We start from the raw sequence: 14615 nt of genomic DNA, 5'->3' as shown, positions 1-14615 counted from the left end.
AATATGCTACAACATGGATGAATCTTGAAGACATAATGCTAAGTGAAATAAGTCAGTCACAAAAAGACAAATATTGTATGATTCCACTCATATGAGGTACTTGGAGTAGTTAAAATCATAAAGACAGAAAGTATAATGGTGGTTGCCAGGGGCTGAGGCCAGGGGAAAATGAGGAGTTATTGTTTAATAAGTACAGAGTTTCAGATTTACAAGATGACAAAGGATTATGGGGATGGATGGTAGTAATGTCTGCACAACAATGTGAATGTATTTAAGGATATACACTTTAAAATGTATACGTAAAAACAGATAAGATAATACATGTTATGTGTATTTTAACACAATAAGGAAAAGAGAGGGAGGAAGGGGGGGGAGGAGGAATGTGCATGTCAGCAAAGATTTTTATTTAGTACTCCCTGTTTGCAGATTAGGAGAGGGACTAACAGAAACCCTGGCACCTAAATCAAAGACTGGATAAAGCATTTGGTAATACCTGTTGAATGTATGTTAAATACAGGAATGCCTCGTGGAGATTAGTTTGAGAGGGGTCACAAAACAGAGTATTCCCAAATAAATACCATAGACAATAACTACAATAAGTAAATTAATTGCTTCTGTTGAGAAAAATTATGCAGGATTAGATAAGTAGACAGCTTGCCCTCTAGCAATTAGACAACAAAGTAGACAGGTGTGTATATAAATATGTCAACAATATCTATCCAGCATTAACGGTTTAAAAGAAAAAGAACAGCAGTGACAGCTAAAAGGTCTGGCTTCTAGTCAACTCTGCACCAAACTGGTAATACTGATGTAAACAAGTCTTTAAATTTGCATGCCTGGTTCTAACTTGTAAAATGACACTTGCTCAAACTATTCCATAGATACTGCTATGCAGGAATATAATAGAAGTTAACTTTTAAGTAATTTAAAGTTCCAAATAAGTAATAATCATTACCACCACCACCACCACCCCCCCCAAAAAAAGAAAAAAAAAAATCGTCAGGATATAAGCACCTGCCCTCAACCTTTTAACTAAAAATATAGAATGCTCCTATTACGGAAATAAATTTAAAGGCAAGAAAAGATTCTGGAAATTCTACCGCAGCTAAAAACTATTTGCTACTTACACAAATAGATAGGGCTTTTTGTTTGGGAAGTTTCGCTACCGGAGTTTAAAGAGGAGTGAAATGAATAGAAAGAAGGAAATTAAGTCACAACCAGAACCAAAAGATCCCCGTGGATGGGTTCTCAGCTAGTCACTCCGAGGGCTGGGACGGCGAGTGTACCTCTTAATGCCAAACGACTGGGCGAGCCTTTCAGTGGGTGAGGCTGAGGGCCGAGGGGCCCTGAAGTCCAGCTTCCCAGGCCCCGCAGAGGCGCCGCCCGCGCGCGTTCTCCGGGGACCCCTTCGCCGCCAACCGGGATTTCGGGGCCGGTGGGGGACCCCGCGCTAGGGCCTCCGCTCGCACCTCAGCGGTCGCCGGTAAAAAAGCCGCCCGCACGCCCCCACAGCACAGATTCTTCGCCCCTCTGCAGGGTTCCCCACTCTCGAAGACCTCCTGGAAGATGTCCACACCACTCACAACCTCCACCGCCGGCTTCCTCTGAGGCCGCAATTTGAATGGGCGCCCTGCTTTCTGATTGGCTGCTGGACGTCGCGTCGAGCGCCACGCCCTCGCCTCCTCCCGCCCCCAGGAAGTGCCGGTCGTTGGGTAGCAAAGATTCTAAACCCCAGACCCGCCCCCCATCTCCTAGGCAACGGGGCCCGCCCCTCCCCGGGCTCCGCTAAGTCTTGGGGCTTGGGCCCTTTTAAATCCGACCCCTTGGGGCTGGATTCTGAGTCGGCACAGGGCAGCCGCTAAGATGAATTTTTATTTTTTATTTTTTTTAAAGATTTTATTTATTTATTTGTTTGTTTGTTTGTTTGACAGAGACAGAGATAGCGAGAGCAGGAACACAAGCAGAGGGAGTGGGAGAGGGAGAAGCAGACTTCCCGCAGAGCAGGGAGTCCGATGCGGGGCTCGATCCCAGGACCCTGGGACCATGACCTGAGCCGAAGGCAGACGCTTAACGACGGAGCCACTCAGGCGCCCCGCTAAGATGAATTTTAAATAAGAAGAGTGTCAGTGACACTTTTGTCAATCCTCAGTCTAAAAAAAATCATGGTGTACCCACCTTACAATGAAGTTATAAAAATGGCTATTTGTCCTCAAGCTAAGCATAATAATTAACGCGATTCTAGTATTTCCTATGCAAAGCGTGGAGATAGAAAGTGTACTAAATGTCGTACATGGAATTTTTTCATTTAATCCTAAAAATTTTATGAGGCAAATATTAATATTATCCCCAGTTTCCAGATGAAGTTTAGAGTTAAACTTGTGAAAAAGCAACCAGCAAGTGGTATAACTAGAATTCCGAAGCCACTGTCATAAGATTACTCAGTTTCAATATATATTCCAATAAGACTTTGAAACACAAAAAAAAGTAGCAAAAATACATTCTGAAATATAACGAGATCAATGAGAGACTCTAGTCAAACAGATGTTATAAGGCAACAGTATTTTTATTTTAATTTTCTTTTTGTTTAATTTTTTAATTTTTTAATTTTTTTGAGCAACAGTATTTTTTTAATTTTTTTAAAGATTTTATTTATTTGTCAGAGAGAGAGCGCACAAGGCGGGGGGGTGGGGAAGCGGCAGGCAGAGGGAGAAGGAGGCTCCCCACTGAGCAGGGAGCCCGATGTGGGACTTGATTCCAGGACCCTGGGATCATGACCTGAGCTGAAGGCAGATGCTTCACGGACTGAGCCACCCAGGTGGCCCAAGCAACAGTATTTTTTAGAGGGCAAAAAGTGCAGGTAATGGTAATGTATTCAATAGGATAGAAGGGAAACCAGAAGTGGCTCCAACTATATAGAAAAACTGAATGGATGATAAAGGACTTATTCTAAAACTCACTCTAAAAATCATTCCAAAATTAACGAAGATTAAGTTATAGAGAAACCATCAGAAAAAAGAATATTATTTATCAGGTCTACGGGAAAAAAGTCATTCCGTTTATAAGCAAAAGATATGGCAAAGGGAAAGACTGACAATCTCAAATACATAAAAATTTTAAACATGTATAATTGGAAGTAATAATGAAATGATAAAATATAAGCTAACAAGAAAAATATATTATGACAGATGCAAACATTTATTTCAATTTTACAAAGAAAATAAGTTTATAAGTAGAATAAGAAAATAAACAATATAAAAATGGGCAATGGGGGGCGCCTGGGTGGCTCAGTCGTCAAGCGTCTGCCTTCGGCTCAGGTCATGATCCCAGGGTCCTGTGATCGAGCCCCGCATCCGGCTCCCTGCTCACCGGGAAGCCTGCTTCTCCCTCTCCCACTCCCCCTGCTTCACGGACTGAGCCACCCAGGTGGCCCAAGCAACGCCCTGCTCTCGCTGTCTCTCTCTGTCAAATAAATAAAATCTTTAAAAAAAAAAAAAAAGGGCAATGGTATTTCACACACAAAAGAATCAACCTACACACAAAAATAATTCATTTAAAAATAGAACGTAAACACCCAATCATTAAATGCAAGTGTAAAAAAAATAGGTACAAGTAAAAAAAAATGTTTTTTACATTTCAGTGCTGGTGATTTTGCATCAAAATTAAATGTATAGGGGCATCTGGCTGGCTCAGTTGGTAGAGCATGCAACTCCTGACCTTGGGGTCATGAGTTCGAGCCCCACGTTGGGTAGTTGGGTATAGAGATTACTTTAAAAAATAATACAATCTACGGGCGCCTGGGTGACTCAGTCAGTTAAGCATTTGCCTTCGGCTCAGGTCATGATCCCAGAGTCCTGGGATGGAGCCCCAGGGCAGGCTCCCTGTCAGGGAGTCTGCTTCTCCTTCTGCCCCTCCCCTTGCTTGTGCTCTCCTCTCTCTCTCAAATAAATGAAATCTTTTTTTTTTTTTTAAAGAGATTTTATTTATTTATTTGACAGAGAGAGTACACGCACGAATGGGGGAGCGACAGGCAGAGGGAGAGGGAGAAGCAGGCTCCCCTCTGAGCAGGGAGCCCGATGCGGGGCTCGATCCCAGGACCCCGGGATCATGACCTGAGCCGAAGGCAGACGCTTAACCGACTGAGCCACCCAGGCGCCCCTCAAATAAATGAAATCTTAACAAATAATAATAAAATCTTTTTTTTTTTTTTAGCTTTTGGGCAGGGGGGAGAGGCAGATGGAGAGAGAGAATGTTTAGCAGGCTCCATGCCCAGTGCAGAGCCCAATTCGGGGCTCTATCTCACAACCCTAAGATCATAACCTGAGCCAAAATCACCAGTCAAGCACTTAACTGAGCCACTCAGGCACCCCAAAAATAAAATATTTTTTATTTTTAAAGATTTTATTTATTTATTTGACAGAGAGAGACACAGCGAGAGAGGGAACACAAGCAGGGGGAGTGGGAGAGGGAGAAGCAGGCTTCCCGCCAAGCAGGGAGCCCGATATGGGGCTCGATCCCAGGACCCTGGGATCATGACCCGAGCCAAAGGCAGACGCCCAACGACTGAGCCACCCAGGCGCCCCCCAAAAATAAAATCTTAAAAAAAATTTAGAAGTATACATTTCTAGTGACAGAAATTGGTATGCTTCTTGAAGGCAGGGACCATATCTGTTCACAGTGTATCCCTAGTGCTTAATATAAAGCTTGATACATAGTAGATGCTTAATAAATATCTGTTGTGTAAATCACAAATCCTTCTAGAAAGCAACATGATAAGGTGTTAAAAGAACCATAAAGATATTCATACTCTTTGACCTAGTAACTGTTCTACAAAAATTTATTCTAAGAAAATATTTCAGGGGTGCCTGGGTGGCTCAGTCGTTAAGCGTCTGCCTTCAGCTTAGGTCATGGTCGCGGGGTCCTGGGATCGAGCCCTGCTTCGGGCTCCCTGCTCAGCAAGGAGCCTGCTTCTCCCTCTCCCTCTCCCCCTGCTTGTGTTCCCTCTCTCACTGTCTCTCTCTCTCTCTGTCAAATAAATAAATAAATAAATAAATAAATTTTTTAGCATTTTTTAATTTTGTTATGTTAATCACCATACATTACATCATTAGTTTTTGATGTAGCGTTCCGTGATTCATTGTTTGCGTATAACACCCAGTGCTCCACGCAGAACGTGCCCTCTTTAATACCCATCACCAGCTTAACCCATCCCCCCACCCCTCTCCCCTCTAGAACCCTCAGTTTGTTTCTCAGAGTCCATAGTCTCTCCTGGTTCATCTCCCCCACCAATTTCCCCTTCATTTTTCCCTTCCTACTATCTTCTTTTTTTTTTTTTTTAACATATAATATATTATTTGTTTCAGAGGTACAGGTCTGTGATTCAACAGTCTTACACAATTCACAGCGCTCACCATAGCACATACCCTCCCCAATGTCTATCACCCAGCCACCCCATCCCTCCCACCCCGTTATCTTTAAAGAATATATTTCAGTAGAAACCAAAAAATATGCAGGAAAATTGTCTATCCATATTGACCCTAAACTGGAAAAATTCTCAATGCTCAACCCTGAGAGAATGCTTTAAGTGGTTAAAAATGAGAAATAAATAAATCCTATTAAAACTATTAAGTGCCAGGGTGCCTGGGTGGCTCAGTCAGTTAAGCATCCGAATCTTGATTTCAGCTCAGGTCATGATCTCAGGGATGTGAGATGGAGCCCCATCAGGCTCCATGCTCAGCAGGGCGTCTGCTTCTCTCCCTCCCTCCCTCTCCCACTGCCCCTCTCCCCACTCATGCTCTCTCTCTAAAATAAAAAAATAAATCTTAAAAAAAAAACTATTGGGGCGCCCGGGGGGCTCAGTTGTTAAGCATCTGCCTTCGGCTCAGGTCATGATCTCAGGGTCCTGGGATCGAGCCCCACATCGGGCTCCCTGCTCCAGGGGAAGCCTGCTTCTCCCTCTCCCACTCCCCCTGCTTGTGTTCCCTCTCTTGCTGTCTCTCTGTCAAATAAATAAAATCTTAAAAAAAAAAAACAAAACTATTAAGTGTCCATCAAGGTTATAGTTACGAGTTAAATAGGACCAGACAATGCATGGCCTATAAGCCAAATCATAATCTGCCCACCAAGACTGAGACCAAAATGGAGCAGGACCTTGTCTGTCTCACTTTTGTGTCCCCAAGTGCCCCGCCCTGAACTGTCAGAGGACCTTCATATAACACTAACCACATTTCCCTCTTCTTATTGCTTTTGGAAGCTCCCGATTTAATTCCAACCACAAAAATAATACTCCACAGAATCAAGGGCCACCTGTGAGCCACCTCCAGGTTACACAAGATCTTTTAATCTTTTACTTATTACACTGACATATACTTCTCCAAATCCTGTCCACAACTGACCAGAAGAGCAAGTCCCCTAAACTCTGGTTGCCTCAGGTCCCTCATATGGAAATTGCAGATGATAATGTTACCTACCCTAAAGCGTTCTAATGAGGATTAAATGAGATAATGTATGCAAAGTGCTTAGCATGGAGCCTGGCAGAGGATTAATGCTCAATAAACGTAAGATACTAAATTGCATAGCTTAATATAACTCTCCAAAACACGGAAAAGCCCTATTCAAGGCTAGTGAGGAGAAACTGGGAAGCACGCATTTTAGAAGCTCTCTGTTATAATAATGACACATCTTATTTTATGAAGGATGAGGATTATGATTTAATCCCTAGAAATAACCACAAGATGAAATAGTGAGTCATTTTTAATGGACTCACTGTGCTCTTAGAAATCAAAAGAGCAATGAAAATCTATCTCCAAGAGGGAGTAGTGGTAATCTCAATTTTGCTCCAATTTGATTGATTTTTTTAGAACTTCAGGTTTTGTAGGCTTTTTGAAAGAAGATAGGAAAAGGGAATCTAGGGCGCCTGGCTGGCTCAGTCAGTGGAGCGTGTGACTCTTGATCTCCGGGTTGTGAGTTCAAGGCCCATGCTGGAGGTAGAGATTACTTAAAAATAAAATCGAAAGAAAGAGAGAGAGAGAGAGAGAGGAAAGAAGGAAGGAAAAGGGAATCTAGAAAATGCAGATTCGGCCAGCATAAGGTTCATAGGGTGAGCAACCTGAATGAACCTCATTATTTCAAGACTCAGTTTTCCGAGTCAGTGGCTAGCATCTGCCTGACTTAGGAAATAAGGCACTCTCCAAAACCCAAAAGCATCTGCCCCTGACCCAGTTCAGGCAGAATTCTTTGTTACTGCCAAAACGGCAGCCCTTAAAAATGCCTTATGTTTTCAAACCTGTTTTCAAATTTGACTCACTAAAATAATAGTTCTTTGGGGAAACTAAAGTCGTAAAACCTGCTGTCACTCAAATTATTTTACCTCTCTTTGGACCTTGGCTTCTTTACCTATAAACTGAGGAGGTAATATATCAACGATTGCTAGAAAAATAAAATTAGATAATACATGTGAAATGATTTGATAAATGTGACACATTACCGTATATAAATTTAAATTGATATGTTTCGACTATATGAAGTTAATCGTCAAATATTTAGGTGAATTAAAATAGATCATGTATATGAAAATTGCAAGCACATTGCATGGAACCTAAGTTCTGCACAACTGTGAACTAAATCAGAACCAATTACATCTTTAGTCATCTAAGATAACTCTATTGATAATATTTTTTCAAAGTTTCCGATCTCATTCGTCACCGGCTGCAAACTTTCCTTCCTTTGAGCCCTCGTTTAGCTCTGGCTTCAGAGAAATTGGTGTCCTTCCTGCTACATAGGGCCAGTCCCACACCTGGATCCTGGATTCATTTTCTCCACCACCAGGGGCCTCCCTACATCAAATACCCCGTCTTCCATCTTCAACATCTCTCTCATCTGAAAAAAAAAAAAAGAAGAAGAAAAGATGCCCCACCCCCACACCTCTTTTTGTCCTCTAGCTCCTTTTCTACCTTTCCATCCCTCTTCATGGCAATGCTCCCTTAGGAAGGGGCATAGCAGACAGAGAAGGGTATGAGGCACGTCGAATTCATGTGGAAGGGGCTGCGTCAGTCAGGGCTGTTGGACAGGGCAGCTGGAAGGGGTAGAAGCCAGAAAGACAACACAAGATGCTATCCTAAAGAAAATACTGAGACATTAAGACTCATTAAAACCAAGAAAGAAGCAGGACCGTTAAGGCCCCAAATAATCAGTTTTCCAGTAAACACAGGAATAGTGCTAAAGGTTAAGAACCAAGGTCCAAATAGAGTAAGAGAGTCTGGGACTTTTCCATGGACACAGCTGAGATGTCCACAGATCTTTCTTTCTTTCTTTCTTTCTTTCTTTCTTTCTTTCTTTCTTTCTTTCTGGGGTGGGGGGAGAGAACACAAAGTGAGCAGAAGGGAGGGAAGGGGGGCACAGAGAGAGAGAATCTCAAGCAGGTTCCACATTCAGCAGGGGGCCAAACATTAAGCTTGATCTCAGGACCCTGAGATCATGACCTGAGCCAAAATCAAGAGTCAGAGCCACCCAGGCACCCCTCACAACTCTTTCTGATTGGAAGCTAACCTCACAGTATGTTGGGTCAACCATGACAGGGACAAGCACAGGACACTCTTCTCTTCATGTGAGTTTCCTGAAAGCCAACGCTCCCTTTTTCTATTCCTTTACCCCTCCCTTCACTTCTCAGTTCAACTAACTTCTACCCCCACTATCCCACCATTATAATAGTGAGAGGTAAGAGAGGTGCAATTCTAGCCCATGAACCTCAACACTGAACAGGGCTCTGCTCTACAAAAAAGTGCAAGCTCACCAATCACCTTACTGTCAGCTCTAATAAAAAGCTGACCTTCAGGGGCACCTGGGTGGCTCAGTCGTTAAGCGTCTGCCTTCGGCTCAGGTCATGATCCTGGGGTCCTGGGATCGAGCCCTGCATCGGGCTCCCTGTTCCGTGGGAAGCCTGCTTCTCCCTCTCCCACTCCCCCTGCTTGTGTTCCCTCTCTCGCTGTGTCTCTCTCTGTCAAATAAATGAATAAAATCTTTAAAAAAAAACACAAAAAACGACCTTCAGGGGCGCCTGGGTGGCTAAGTCGGTTGAGTCTGCCTTCGGGTTGTGATCCCGGTTCAGCTTCCTGCTCAGAGGGGAGTCTGCTTCTCCCTCTCCCTCTGCTCTTCCCCCACCTCCTGCTCATGGTCTCTCTCTCTCAAATAAATAAATAAAATCTTTAAAGAAAAATAAAATCCTTCATTAAAAAAAAAGCTGCCCTGCAGATCTTGTATGCCTTAACTCTCTGCAGCACTTAGCATGGTTAGTCACCACTACATTTTATTTTATTTTATTTTATTTTATTTTATTTTATTTTATTTTATTAAGATTTTATTTTGGGGGCACCTGGGTGGCTCAGTCGTTAAGCGTCTGCCTTTGGCTCAGGTCATGATCCCAGGGTCCTGGGATCAAATCCCGCATTGGGCTCCCTGCTCCACAGGAAGCCTGCTTCTCCCTCTCCCACTCCCCCTGCTTGTGTTCCAGCTCTCACTCTCTCTCTCTGTCAAATAAATAAATAAAATCTTTTTTTAAAAAAATTTATTTTTAAGTAATCTCTACACCCAACATGGGGCTTGAACTCATGACACGGAGATCAAGAGTCACATGCTCCACCAACCAAACCAGCCAGCCGCCCCTCACCACTCCATTTTAAATCACTCCTCTGTTGTTTTCTGAACTTTCTCTCAGCTCAATTCTCCTACATCTCCTTCTTAGTCTCATTTTATTGCTCTTTCTTCTAGTGAGATAGGGAGCTAGAGAACCAAAGGAAAGAACTAGTTTGGGGGTAGAAATCAGTTAATTTATTTTCTGGGAAAATTGAGTCTGAAGTGCAAATATAGATGTCCAATTAGATAAATGTATACAATGGCTGGAGCTCTGGCAACCATTTTGGACCATGAGGAGAAAAGCCACACGCTATGGATGGAGGAGGCGGAATTAGAAAGGGCCTGGATCCCTGATGATGGTGAGCTCCATATCAAACTACTTACTTCCTGATTTCTTTTATATAGACAGAACTGAACTTTTGTTTTCTAAAAGCCACTTATTTGGATTTTCGGTTTAGTCTAATCCTAATCAATACAACTCTCATTACCTAAAAAATAAAATTCAAACAAAACTTAAAAGGCCCTGTGATTTGGTCCCTGCTTACTCTTCCATTCCATCTCTTACCACAGCCTTTCATCCCTAATTGCTTGTACTCTATTCTCAGCCATTTCAAATCACTTGCTGTTCTCTGCACACTTTTGTGTCTGCATGTGCTTCTTAGAGCTCATGAAGGTGGCAGGGAGCAAACACCCTTGGCCTATTTCTACCCTCCTTGAATTAGAGTCTCTACAGACTCCTACCCAGGCAACACAGTATTCTGGGAGTTCCACAACATGAACCAGGATGACAACAAATGAACTCTTAACTTGTGCAAAACCTACCCCAAACAATCCAGGAGTTACTCGGAAAATAAAAGCAAGTATTTTTTTTAAGATCCACCAGAGGGAGACAAACTGAAAGGAAACATGTAGAAAGAATTCAGAAGTAAAGCAAGCGTATTTGAAGTCTTCTAGATTAAGATTTCAAGAAAAATGATGAGCAGTCTCTTAGGATATAAATCTATTACAATTTAGTCAGTCTCAACTTTTTAATCATTAAAATGCGGGCTGTATTTTCCTGCTTTGTAGGTGTTTGCATTTAGTTGCGTTTGGGGTCCATAACAAAAAAAGGGCAATAAGACTATAAAAAATTGGTAATTTCAAAGTCCTGAGGACAAAGTGGATGTTGAGGAAAGCGGTGAGAGCACAGCCCCTGAATACCAGCTATGGTTCCAGAATAACTTCATGATAGGACCCGACAAGTCACTTTGCTGCACTTTTCTCACCTGTGAAACACAATGACTGCATTAAATAATCATAACTAGCAATTTTTGAGTCCCTTCTTTGGGCAAGATACATACATTAACTCATTTAATCTCCATAACCCTATAAGGTCAGTACAATTACTGTGATTATCGTTATTTTATATATAAGGGGAAACTGAGTTTCCAGAAGGTTAAATAACGTGTCTGATATTACTAAGTCACAGAGCCAGGTTCAGGACTCAGGAAATTGGACACCATTGCCTGTGTTCCACACGCCTGCTCTGTACTGCTGTCTTAACAAAGATTCTTTCCGGTTCTCAAACTTCCATGACTTTATGATAAGCATAAAGAGTTAAAAATCTGTCATAGTTTGTATTTTCTTTCTAAATTCTAATACACGTTAGACCAAGAGCCTTGGAAGTATGTACTATATATATAATATGCTTGTACTTTTTTATATGGTCTGTTGATTAAATCAGTATGAATTCAGTTGCGATCACTCAGTGACACATTCTGAATACATTTAGCGATACTACCAGTAATTTAAAAAGAAACAATTACATTAAGCTAGTAATCCTCTTTTAATATAAAAAGAAAAGAACTCACGGATTAGCAAATGTTCCAGCCTCTCTTTTCTCTTTGAATCATGCTGGTTTCATTCCAGAGAAGATTATTAAGATTTAAAAACCATTGTCAGCCCCAAAGCCTGCCGGGTAACCAATTTTTACATAAAGGAAGCTCTAGGGTTCACTTAGGAAGAACATTTTTTTTAAAAAGGCCAATTTTGGGGCACCTGGGTGAATCAGCCGGTTAAGCAGCTGCCTTTGGCTCAGGTCATGGTCCCAGGGTCCTGGAATCGAGCCCTGTGTTGGGCTCCCTGCTCAGCGGGGAGTCTGCTTCTCCCTCTCCCTCTGCTGCTCCCTCTGCTTGTGCTCTCTCTCTCTCTCTCTGTCAAATAAATAAATAAAAATCTTTAAAAAAAAATTAAAAGGCCAATTCTGACCTTTAGTTGGGAGTCTTCTTCCCATGGCACTTTGCCAATACAGCTCAAGGTCATTGTTTACACTGTGTTGAAAATGTTGCTGACTCTTCCAAGTAGAATTGGAAGGGGTTCAGGACAAGCCCCCCAGAATATCCCACTTTAGCATGTGGATTTTTTTTTAAGATTTATGTATTTATTTGGGGGGGGAGCAGCAGAGGGAGAGGGAGAGGAGAGAGGATCTCAAGAAGAGTCCCCACTGGGGGTGGGGGGAGGCTCTATCTCAAGACCCGGAGATCATGACCTGAGTGGAAATCAAGAGTCAGAAGCTTAACCGACTCAGCCACCCAGGCACCCCTACATGTGGGTTATTTTCGGTTGAAGGCAATCAAGACCTTGCTGGTTCAATAGAAACTTCTGCCCCTCCCTTAACTACACAGAAAAATCTAAATGGGGGGAGGAGGGGAAGGTCTTTCCAGAATAAGGGTTATTACCAGAGATAAATCTTGTCTGAGTAACCCATCATATGGCAGTGCAAACATTTAACTACCAAACCTCTGCTCTTCTCCTTATTACCCTGTGAATTGCATTCCTTTCTTTCTTTTTTAAAAGATTTTATTTATTTATTTGAGAGAGGGAGAGAGCATAGGGGGAGAGTGAGAGGGAGAAGCAGACTCCCCACTGAGCAGAGAGCCCGATGCGATGCAGGGCTTGATCCCAGGACCCTGAGATCATAACCTGAGCCAAACGCAGCCACTTAACCAACGGAGCCACCCAGTTGTCCCGCATTCCCTTCTTTTGAAACCACAGATCCTTAGCCCCTTTTCCTTGGTTCAAGATGACATATACACTTCATTATTTTGATTGTCCTTAGAATTTCCAGGTCTATGTAGATTCTCCGTACGTATACTATTAAATTTGATTTTCTCCTGTTAATCTGTCTCATATCAATTTCGTTCTTAGTCCAGCTAAAAAGACCTTGAAAGGGACAAGAATTCTTGCTCACCAAACAAGGGACAGGGCATTCTTGCTCCCCCCAAAACTGTAGCTGCTTTCCCAAAGGGAATGAAAAATAAGACTAACTTATCTTTCAACAAGTATAAAAAGAGATTCGATGGTCTCAGTAAGGATATTGAATGTGTATTAATCACTCAGCTGTCCATATTAACCCCAAAATAGTTTATAATCCCATTTCTTTTATTGGGTAAATTTCAACGCTAGTACTGTCCAGAATGCCTAGAATGGTCTAGAATGATATGCATTCAACTGTTTTTATAATCACTCTTCAGTTTGTGCGTTCATATAAATCAGTTTTCTCATTTAAAAAAACAGCATAAAAAGGATTGTGCCAAGTGATTGCTTCTCATAGTTGCAGTTTTAAAAGAACAGTTGTCAAGTAAGCAGCCACCTGGATTACAAGAATCATATACATCCTCAGTCTTTCCAGAGGGGAGAAAAGGGAGTGTCTCTCCAGCTTTGTAGCTTCATGAATAATTCCACACCCATCCACATGCCTTTACCCGTTTGCAGAAGGCTTATTTTTTTAAAATTTTTTATTTTTTTTAGTTTAAACCACAGTCTGTTCTCTGACTCACTCAGGAAAAAAAGAAATCCACCAACAGAAAGAGTTCTACATGTTTTTTTTCAGACACAGTGATCTGGGGCACAACAGAGAGTTTAGTGTTCTACTTGGTTTAACATTTTCTGTTTCCTCTAGTGTACAAAGATGAGTAAATGATGGCATTTTGCTGTCTTCTATGAGGAACAGTGTTTCACAAGCCATGGTGAAGGTTTAGATGGACTTTGAGTTTAATTCACATGAAATTATGCCCAAATAATTAGTCTTGTTCACTGTGTTCTTTATTTCTCCCCAGCTGCATTTCTTAAATATTATTAATTAAATTTCTGTACCACGAGGCTTTCATCGGCCCCAAACATCCACTCTAACTGACAACAGTTTGGTCTGAGCACTTTGAGATTATATTCCTGAGAAAAGAAAATGAAAACAGACTCCTTGTTTATTAGCTTTCTCCCCCTCTCCAGAAATCTAAAAAGGGGAATGCAAACTGCTACCCTAGACATCCATTCCACTATTTGAAAATCTAAAGCAGGCTGTCCAGTATAACATAAGCTACATGGGAATTTTAAATTCTCTAGTAGCCATATTAAGAAAGTAAAAAGGGGGGCACCTGGGTGGCTCAGTTGGTTAAGCGACTGCCTTCGGCTCAGGTCATTATCCTGGAGTCCCTGGATCGAGTCCCACATCGGGCTCCTTGCTCAGCAGGGAATCTGCTTCTCCCTCTGACCCTCCCCCCTCTCATGTGCTGTCTCTCTCATTCTCTCTCTCTCAAATAAATAAATAAATAAATCTTAAAAAAAAAAAAGAAAGAAAGTAAAAAGGGTAATTCATTTTAATAATATATTTTATTTAAACTGACATATCAGAAATATCAAATACACAGTCCACATAAAAATTATTAATGAAATTATGTCCTTTTCTGACATCCCATGTGTATTTCTCACTTATAGGACCAGCCACATTTAAGTGCCCAATAGCCACCCTATTGGACAGGGCAAGTCTAAGGGATCTTTCTCTCTTTCTCTCATTGCATATATGAATGAGAGAGTAGTGCTTTAGGATGTGGGTTCAAATTTTATTTATTCAATCATAAGACAATTGCACTCTAACTGGATGAAAAGGGACAGAATGCTATGGCTCCCATCTCTCTGGCCACACGCTTCATTGCCTCTCTCTTTATCTACCT

Source organism: Phoca vitulina, unplaced genomic scaffold (genome assembly GCF_004348235.1).
Source record: "Phoca vitulina isolate PV1807 unplaced genomic scaffold, GSC_HSeal_1.0 scaffold26, whole genome shotgun sequence".
In the NCBI taxonomy this organism is placed as follows: Eukaryota; Metazoa; Chordata; class Mammalia; order Carnivora; family Phocidae; genus Phoca; species Phoca vitulina.
The sequence above is the reverse complement of the archived record's forward strand: the minus strand, read 5'-3'. Positions refer to the sequence as shown.